General features: G+C 40.9%; 1 protein-coding gene across 6 annotated transcripts in view; it reads right to left on the bottom strand.

The window, feature by feature from the left end:
* Nucleotides 1–10,423, bottom strand: part of ppargc1b (peroxisome proliferator-activated receptor gamma, coactivator 1 beta) — a 144,961-nt gene that overhangs the window by 75,493 nt on the left and 59,045 nt on the right. For 4 of the 6 annotated variants that reach the window (XM_036213803.1, XM_024260361.2, XM_036213804.1 and 1 more), the window contains exon 2: nt 5,945–6,050. The exons of the other annotated variants lie outside the window; for them this stretch is intronic. The gene's annotated coding sequence lies outside the window, so the exon portion shown is untranslated. The remainder of the gene's footprint in view (nt 1–5,944; nt 6,051–10,423) is intronic. 6 annotated transcript variants of the gene reach the window in all.

Here is a 10,423-nt window from a genome sequence, read left to right as displayed (position 1 = left end):
AACAATGTTTTTAACATGTTCTTGTGGCATTTTCTGATCACAGAGAAAATAAAATTAAGAAATTTAAGCTTTAAGCTTATTTAAATGACAAATCAGGAGAAAAATGCCATGAAAAAGATGTGATGTACAACATATGGTGGGCGTGGCCACAAGCTCACTGCTCCGCCCCATTTTGATGCATCCACCTACAGACAAATAAGACCCATGAATATCTTTGTTTGGATACGACTGGATAGCTCTGATATTTCTCACTATTTTTGTTTCTCTGCTAATGAGCACTAAACATAGAGCTTTTAGCAATGGTGGGGGAGGGCGTTACTCCAAGGAAAAAGTCCCGCCCACAACTAAGAGGTGAATTTCTAATGAACTCCTGCCGCTCTGCAGAAACTATGTCATTGGTTTTGGCCTATTGAAAGACCACTAACTAGGCTTTTATCAAGAAATTATCGGAGTGGGACTTGATCATTTATTCATCATTTTTTTTTTTAGGTAATTTTGCTCAAAACTGTAACATTTTTTTAAACAAAGTTTAAGAAATGATTAGAATAATAAACTCCTTAACACCTGAATTTATTTCCAGAAATGAAAAAAAACAAACAAACATGTTTTTGCTTCAAGTAGACACTACATTTAGGAAATAGAACCAAAGTAGTTCATCGTACACTTAAAGCAACAGGCGTTAAGGGGTTAACTGAGAGAATAGAAAGTCTCAATAAAGTCTATAAATATACATCATTTAATTGAACTAAATTTTATGTGTTTGTCTGTTTGGATTTAGCAAACTGGTCTGAAGTCTTTTTGTTCTTTCCGTTTGTTGTTTGTTTTCTTTAATATGTAAATTAGCATTACAAATGTTTTATTTTCATATATTTATTTTAATTTGAAGCCTCTGTTTTTAGATAATTTGACTTTTTTTTAACAGCAGATTTAACTAATAAATATATTTTAGCTTTAGCAAAATTATGCTTTTTATAACCGTCAGCTTTTTTTCTAATTTGTCATTTAACAGATCAATTATTGTCTTCAGCTTTATTTCTTCTCGTTCAGTTCCCTGACGGTTTTTCCAGCTAATTTATGACATACAGCGTGTCGCGTGCGGAGACGGCGTCCATCAGTCACGGGAGCTCGGATGGTTCAAGAATGGTCTGTAACGCTGCGGGTCAGATATTTGTTGTGCAGAACGAAAAGCTATAAAAACAGCAACAGCTGTAACTGGGATCTGCTGAACATCCCATACAAGGAGGGTAAAGACTCGGGGGCGTGGTCACTCAGACGGACCTGGTAGGTTTGTGCAGCGGGCCACGCCCACTGAAACAGCTCGTAAGCCGTGAAAAACCTCTTCAGGAAGATGGCCAGGCTACATGGTCATCCTTCAGTTTGTCTGAAGAAAAAAAAACACTAAATATGTCAGAGCATCACGTCTCCACCTGAACTGGAGTTAACAAAGAAGAAAATTGTTCTAAAGTCATTTCATCCAAATGTAAAGTTTCTTTAATATATCCATAAAAGCATTGATCTGTTATTTTTATCTATTTTTTTTACAAAAATGTTTGCCTTTAACCTGTTTTTACCCAACTTTGACTTCGAGACAGCTTAATTCGGCAGACATTCAGGTGCAAATCTTGAAATAGTTTTGCTGTTCAGACTAATTGTGTGCAGCTGGGAAGGAGAAATCCAGTTCTGGTTGAACCGTCGTCTCAGTGTGAAACTAAATTATAAGTTAGTCCCGCAGGTCTCTCATGTTGTACGCTCTGTTTGTGATAATTGATGCTTTCTCCCAAAGTTTTTCGGACACTTTGGTGGCGAGTGTCTCGCCAGAGACGTCTGAAATCCCTTCTTCTACCGCACAGACGAAGGGGAGGAACGTGGTGAGGATAGAAGAGAATACGTTTATTCCAGAACCTCGAAAGGGAGCGCTTTGATAAGTAATCCAGGAGTCAGTGACTGAAAAGTCTGTCAGAGAAAACAAAAATAAACATTTTCAGAAAAAAGGAGGGAAAAAAGAAAATAAAAGGTCGAGCGGTAACCAGAAATGTAAATATAAAATGTTTTCATGGTTGAAATTGATTTGATCTGCATCTTTTTAAAAGGATAAAACAAATCGCTTCATCCATCAGGGAATCAGGACCGCCAAGCCACACAAATCCAAGACAATACTAATAGGTCAATTTATGACTTTTGCTGTTCAGTTAGCTTAAACTCCAGCCTAGCTAACATGCATGATATCACTCGTTAGCCTCCCTAGAACCAATAAAGCTGCTACCATCAACATCCCATTTAAATTTTACATTCAGTTTAAATTTTATTGCATTTTTTGCTACAGATTAATCCTCTCATGAAGTTGTTCCACCTGCTTTAGCCTTGATCTTTAGCATGCTAGTTGCATGCCAAAGATCATGTTAGCATGCGATCAAACGTGTGTGGTAGCTGATGCGTCGCTGGTGTTGCACATTTTAAACCTTTCTAATTAAACGGTGCAAGAAATCTAAAACTATTGTTTGGGATTACAAAAGCTAAAACATAAAAAAAAAAAAAACTTGCTTTGTTAAAATATTTCTTTAAAGAATATATAATTAAAATTAAAACTATGTTTTTAACATGTTCATGTAACATTTTTCTCATAATGGAAAATAATTTAAGACAAAACTGCGTTACTGAATATTTTTTCAAATCACATGTGATCAGGAGTAGATGAAAACTGAATGTTTAAAAAAGCACAAACTTATGACAAAGCCACTGACGTGGGCGGGACAGTCTCACTTTTGCCGCTCCAATTCTCTACTTACAAATAGATCCATAAGCGTCTTCGTTTCCACGTCTGAACTGGAATCTGAATCAAATTGTGCAGAGGGATAGCTCTGATATTGCATGACTTTTTTTATGCTACGCTAATGTTAGCTTGGACTTGTGAGGCGCTTATCGCTACAGGGAGAAAGTGTAAACGGGTGGATGATGGGAAATTAGCTAGTCTAAGTTCCACAACCCAAAAATGAAATTCTAATAAGCTCTTGCTGCTCTGCAGTTATTACTTAAAAACTACAGGCTTTTTGATTTTTTAGCCAAAAACTGCACAACCGTAATTAAAAGACTGCTTTGAAGTAGAAAGAATAAAGTCGGAGTGGGAGTTTAGCATCAATGCTACATTCATATGAAAACTCTTCCTGCTTTATGTGCTAATCTTAAGTTGTAGTAACGTCTTTGGCGAAGCAGTTTGCTGAAACAAAGTTTCTCTTGAAGAACCTTCTGGACCAAACTGTAGACTTCAGGCCAGACTTTGTTTTTCTGAAGGTGTCACTGACCCCCGTTGATCCTCTATTGTGACTCTGTCCCCCATAATGACCTTAAAGAACGACACATTCATGTGGTCGAATCAGACAGGTAGACAGACGCATAACCTTATCAGTTATCTGCTGTACATGTGGGCCGCCGTGGAACACAAGGAGGTGTCCATTATGATCCGAACTGACCTTTGAAAAGACCAAAGTTAAGGCGGCTCGAGAAGACCAGCAGCTCTTCTTTCTGTCCTGCAAGATCTCTACGGGTTTAACAAGCACCAGTTTAGACTTTGAAGATGTGGGAAGGCTGACGTCAGTGCAGGTGAAATCACTGCACACATGAACAACACAATCCCATCCAGCATCTCGTCTGATGACTCCCATGTCTGAGAGCTGCCTGAGCCTCTGGAGGCTCCTAAATGATATGCTGGAGAAAGATGATCCTCTGTGTTAATTGTGCCTTAAGGGAGTTTTTGTCACTCCAGAGTGGTGACCTTGAAGGTCAGAGGCCTTTCCAACAACAGTTTGTCAATGGCTTCATGGGCGATTTATTTGGTAACTGTAGTTTAAAGTAAAGCTGTTCTTCATTCTGTTTTTATCGAAGTAAAAGACGGAAGAAGTTGTTGTGACTCTGTTGTCCCTGTGTTTGGTCTGACTCGACTTCAGAGGCAGAGGTCATCATTGCTGAGATGCCAGCAAACTATTACAAGTGTTGCTCCAGTGATGTCCCCATCTAATGTTACTGCATTTTAGTGCCTCTACATTTTCGGCCTGCAGTCAACCCTCTGACCCAGAAAAAGAGCCGGTCAGGTTAACCTTCAACTTGTAAATGGCTTTAACCTGGTAAGCGATCCTAGGGACCTATGAAGGAGCTCAGCCAGAGGACCTCCAAATGTTGACTGTGTATGAAAGAGCAGGAGACAGAGAGACACTGAAAGGCTGAAGGGGTTCACTCGACAAACATCTCTCAGTCCAAAGAAAACTCCTCTGAAGACTGTCAGGAGGGAGGTGTTGGAGCTTTAGCGTTTCGACAACAATGAACAGAACCGGAGATAATGTTTTTCTCTGCAGCTTCCACAACATTTAAGTTGATATAATTAATAGATTTAATTTAAAATTCACTCTACATTTGAATGCTCCAGATCCTTTTTTGAATTAAATGTTGGTGTCAGCCTGTCACCAAGCTGTGCTGCAGCGTCTCAGGTGGTCACAAAGACAGGTTCAGGGTTCAATTACCTCTCAGGGTTTTAGGACGTGTAACTGTTTACAGTAAAGAAAGAAAAAAAAAATATATTTTTTTATCTTTGCACCTCCATCTCTTATAGCATTGTTCTGAAAACATAGTTTTTACCGTGTTTTCCTCATTTATCGTGGGAGTAACGCTCTAAAAATAACCCACGGGTGAACTATGCGAAGTAGGATTCTAATGTTCACACCAGACGTAGCAGTGTGCATCAAGTCTCAATGTAAGGTCATTGTACAGACGCGACCAGAGGTTCTTCGGCGCTATCTGGGTGTCAGATGCAATCAGGGACTCAGCTTTGGGTGCTTGAGGTTTTCAGTGATTCGCTCAAAGGGTAGAAATAAAGATTAAATGCGAGCATTTTCGTCTTGAACTTCCATTCATTTTCTTAACCCGCTGGGGCCACCAGGTTATTGGAGATTGTCCCAGTTACTGTTGGGCGAAGGCAGGATACATCCTGGACAGGTCACCCGCCTGTCACAAAGTCCATGGAGCTGGAGCGACCGCTACGCTAGCCAGCCACCTGACAGCGGCTGACTAGCGTAGCCAGTGTAGTGAGCTGCCCTGCCCAGGCTTTGGCAGAACTAGTGGGGTCGCCAACTTGGCTACCAGTCCATGAGCAGCAGAATTCACTTTGCTGGTCTGCCGGTGACGGAGAGAAAGAGAGGTTTGACATGCAAATTGCGACAATGCGAATGCACCCTAAGGCAGTAAAACTACTCTATGCACTTTCTAAACTTTTCTCTCTTGCTTAAACTCTTAAAGTTCAAACCGTCATGGAATAATAAGTCCTGAGTTTCAAAATGAAAACAAGACCAGAGAGAACACAACCCATAGTTTTTACTCATCTTTCAGCTCCACCTTTGCACCATGAAGACCTTCAGGCACTTCAGATATCTACAATGCAACCAGTGGCTCTTTTATAAAGGCCTCTTCATAATAATAATAATAATAATGGATTTGATTTATCTGTGCTTTTCCAGATGCTCAAAGCGCTTATATTGTGTATCCATTATTCATCCACTCATTCATACTTGGTGATGGTAACCTACTGATGTAGCCACGGCTGCCCTGGAGCAGTCTGACAGAGGCGTGGTTGCCAGTACGCACCTACGGCCCCTCTGACCATCAACGGGACATTCATACGCATTCACACACCAGTGGAGCCACACTGGAGACAAGCAGGGTTAAGTGCCTTGCCCAAGGACGCAACGACAAATGATATGCTGGAGCGGGGATCGAACCGCCAATCCTTCGATCATTGGCTGACCTGCTCTTCCACATGAGCCACTGCCGCCCAAAGACTTGCAGAAACTTGATGCAAACTTATTTTTTGGGTTTGTTACAGCTTAAGTAGTGTATTTTGGGGACATAATTTCTTGGACCGGAAGGTGGTAGATCCATGGGTAGACTGAACGAAACTCACCTTAGTTTTATCCCGTCCAACTCTCCATATTTGGACTGCTGTCAAGCTGGGCCAAATGACCTCCTGTCGATGTGTTCAACCGACATCATGATGGTCTGTCCGGTATCTAAACGAAACAAGATGCTGATGGGAGGTAACTGTGTCACTGTCCTAACTAAAATCATTAACAAGTTATCAGACTCAAAAAACACAAAAGCCACTATAGGTCTGAGTTAATGCCAAGTCATTTTAGGCCAATTAGGAAGTGACAGAAAGAGCAGAGAAATATCCAGTCATGTAAGAAGAACATTCCAAATATAACCATCAGGACATGGAAGTGTGTTGGGGCATTCTACACCCCCAAAGGCCGCCGGCCGGTCACTCTTTGAAGAACCGTTATGTAGGATGTCACACCATGTTCTCCCTGCACAGGTGGATTAGGTTTCCTCCGTAGTGGGAACGTCGGCTCCCGCTGATCACTGAACCAGGAAGCAGCAACAACCAGGTTAACCCTTTAACTGTCCTCTCAATGGAACAGTAGAGCACATTTTCCAAACACATTTTTTTAAACATCGATTGTGTGTATTACTTACCCAAAGCAATAAATGCATTTTTAATTGATTTTCTTTCCTTGGGGGGTAAAACTCTCTGTAACCAAAAGGTTTTGTTTACTGAGCAAAGCCAGGCTCTGATTTTACCAGCCTACAAAACTGTGAGGGGAACATTTTGTTCCATTTTCCTTCAAACTTTAAATAGACTAAGAAGATGTCAAGCCGATACACTAAAGTTAGCAAAGCTGCCACGGTGCCAGGAGAGCTGCAAGGTGACACGCAGAAAGCAGGAAAATCACAATAAAAACTGCACATTTAGATGCAAGAAAATGATTCCTACTAACTTACAACCACAGATTAAGATGATGGATAATTAACTAAAGATTATAAATTTGAGTTTCTTTGCATCCATCTTGCCTTTATAGCAATCAGCTGCAAAGTCCTCCAAGTCTGAATCCTGCATGTTTCTTTTCTGAAAGGACTTAACAAATGAAGAGCATTCTGATTCATGGCAGAATTTAATACCAGCCAGGATTAATCACTCGTAATCGGGGAATTCCATTACTTGGTCGACCAATCTAGTGAGGAGCAGCAGAGGAAAAGTGAAGAAGCTGAGTCAGTAATTCATCCTGTGTGGCGGCGGCCTCTGCTTGTTCGTGGCATCTTCTTGGTCACCTCCCTCCCCCGGCGGTTCACAGGCCGACCTTGACACAGCCGTGCTGACAGATCATGTACCTACTTAGCAGTCTATGCAAACACGTTCATAATTCTGTGGGTCTCCACCTCAGCAGAGGCCATTTTTCTTGTCGGTGAGAGTTACTGGAGTGTGAAAGGTCCTGTTGTGATTGAACGACTCTTCTTTTTTACCTATGTAGTGGTAGTTTAATGCAGTTAACATACACAAAAAAGCCTATAGATTTGACCTGGTGTTAACTGAATTTGATTTTGATTCCCCTCATTTTGCTGCACGTAACCATGGGAACAGGCAAGGATGAACCAAGTCTCAAGTCTGTTTGAGTCCTAAATCAAGTTCTGAAAGACGACGGAACCCCTTTTCTGAGTTTTGCCCTCAAGAGAAAAAAGTTCTGAACTAAGTCCCAAGTACAGACTTGAACAGGGGTGGGAAAACTACAGCCCACGGGCCGGATCCAGCCCACCTCCACGTTTAGTCTGGCCTCCTGAACAATATCAGAGATGCATAAAGATTCCATATTATTTCTTTCTCTTACAAGGTGGATTACCAAAACACACCACATCTGCTCCTGGTCCGGCCCTTCAATCAAAGTTTAGAAGCCTCTGTGGCCCATGAGTTGAAAAGCTTGCCCATCTGTGGACTAGAATGTTTTGAAGTAAATTCCAAATCAAAAACAGAATCCCGTGTCAAGTAAAATAAAAAAAAAATACTTCTTAGATTGATCCACAAACTATCTGGGAACTGGAGTGAGAGAGAGTGACATTACCCATAGAAAGTGGTTTACTTCCAGCTCCAACCAAATGAAGTCAAATCCATTGCCTTTTTTCCATTGTTGGAGTCAGTACGCAGCGATTGGTCCAACTGGGTCTGAGTCATTAATTCTATGGCAACCACCACCACCAATCAGGAGTGAGCTTGTTGGAAGGAAACCCCCATCACCTAAAAGCAGGCTGTTCAAAACCTTCCAAACATTTTTAAACACTGGATGTGTGGGCCAGCAGGCTCCGCCTACAGTTATCGAGGCATCTGATTGATCCGTTTATAACTTGATCTTCAACTACTGAAAAATATGAGAAAATAAGATTAATTGTTCATAAAATGTATCAGATCAAGAATAGTTATTCTGACCGATAGAAGGACTGATTAACAGCTGGGATTTTTGGAGCCACTTCCTGTTTGGAATGCCAGGAGGGAGGAGTCACTCAGTCCAGTTCTTATAAGCATTCAATGATTGAACTAACTGACCTGTATTTTTATGATTTACTATGAACAACTTTAAAATGAAAATATTGATGTTTAGTAATTAAATTGTGAAAACTTAGACCCTACGCAGAAATTCATTTTACAGAAATTTCTCATCGAGTCATTAAAAAATGTAAAAAAGAATAACATTTACATGTTTAGATTTGTCAGGAGAAAGCTTCTTTTCTTGGGATTTATTGTTTGACATTTTAAGTTACAGAAACAGGAAGTGACACGTACAGGTTGTGTCTGATTGGACATCTGCTAAGTGGCGACCTGCAGGTTGCTGATTGCTGGCAGCAGGGTTCTCTCATCTGGCTTAATGTTTATCCTTGATGTGATTTATGACAGAAGGTATTTGATGATCTGGAGTCGGAGGCGGGCTCCCGGTTCCAGAGGCTGCTGCTGCTGCATCACAGCCAAGGAAACTTCAAACGCTGTGGAAGTGGAGAAACGCTGCAGTAACAATTTATGGAGGGATTTCCTCGCACAGCAACCATCAAAGGCAGAAGATGCACCCATGGCCAAAAAGACATTTCTATTCGTATTTCTGAGTGCACACTCTGATAGTGCTCTATGCAGACAGTCATTAAAATAGTTCCTACACAAAGGCAGGATCTAAAAACACAACATTCCAAATTAGCAAACCGATTTCTGAATTGAAAGAATTCAGTTAAAGATTGAAGTTCAAGTCTGTTTTCACACCGACCAGAAGTGTATGAAAAGTGTTCTTGACATTAAAGATTACGTCATCTTCCACCACCCACACCTTCGTCATGGTTTCCTTCTCTCTTCCTCTGAACTAAATTCGGCTTCAGATCCTCTTTGTTGAATGAAAAAAAAACTTATCTCAGAAGTTAAATAAATCCATTTGAGGCGGCGTGTTCTCTCATCTCACTGATTGATGTCAGGTTAATATTGAGTCAGGGATGCGTTTCCTTTGCTGAAAGCTCCAGACTGAAGAATGTGACAAATGTTGAAATGTGCGCACAAAGACTGAGCACACCTACACATGCAAACAAAACTCCAGGATCTTCTGCTGGATTCACAAATCAACATATATTCTGGTATTTGGCCTGTAGCTACCACATTGGCGGCAGACTACATCAAATGAAGAAAACACATCTTTGAGAATTATGGTTTGCCAACACAGGATGAAGGAGAACTTTTAGGTGATCTGACAAAAATGGAGGAATTGACTCAACAAGTTACTGGAAACATTCCTCAGAGAGCTTTGGTCCATATTGACATGATAGCATCACACAGTGGCTGGTAATTTGTCGGCTGAACATCCATGATGCCAATTTCCCATCCCATCACATCCCAAAAGTGCTCTATTGGGTTCTAGTTACTGTGGAAGTCATTTGAGTCCAGTGATCTCATTTGCATGTTCTAGAAACCAGTCTAAGATGATTCCAGCTTTATGACATGGAGCCTTATCCTGTTGGAAGTAGAATCAGAAGCTGGTGCACTGTGGCCATAAAGGGATGGACATAGCTACAATGTTCAGACAGGGTGTGGCGTTGGAACCATAATATCCATCATATCATGAAACCACTACCACCAGCCTAAAGAGTTGATACAAGGCAAGATGAATCCATGCTTTCTTGTTCTTGACGCTTAATTCTGACCATGCCATACTAACGTCGCTGCAGAAACAGAGACTTGAACCAGTCTGGACGTTCTCTGGTCTCTGGCATCAGCAAGCCATTTCCGCATTCAGAACTGCTGCTCACTGGATATTTAGCTTATTTTCTGACCAGTTCCTGAGTATGTATATGTATTATATCAATTAAGATTCATCTGGATGGAAATATTCAGAAAACAAACACCAACAAACTGAATGAACTGAAATAAAACTTTAAAAAAATGAGTTTTTGTCAAGTTAATTGTTCATCCACAAGTTGCTCTGGGGGAAAATGTGGAGCCCAGATCATCAGTGGAACATCCTTTGTTTCTCAGGCTATTCTCAAATGTTCTTGATTTATGGTTCCATTCATTCGATCCTGTAGT

Source organism: Oryzias melastigma, linkage group LG10 (assembly GCF_002922805.2).
Source record: "Oryzias melastigma strain HK-1 linkage group LG10, ASM292280v2, whole genome shotgun sequence".
Taxonomy (NCBI): domain Eukaryota; kingdom Metazoa; phylum Chordata; class Actinopteri; order Beloniformes; family Adrianichthyidae; genus Oryzias; species Oryzias melastigma.
Note: the sequence above shows the minus strand (reverse complement) of the source record. Positions and strands in the feature narration are given on the sequence as shown.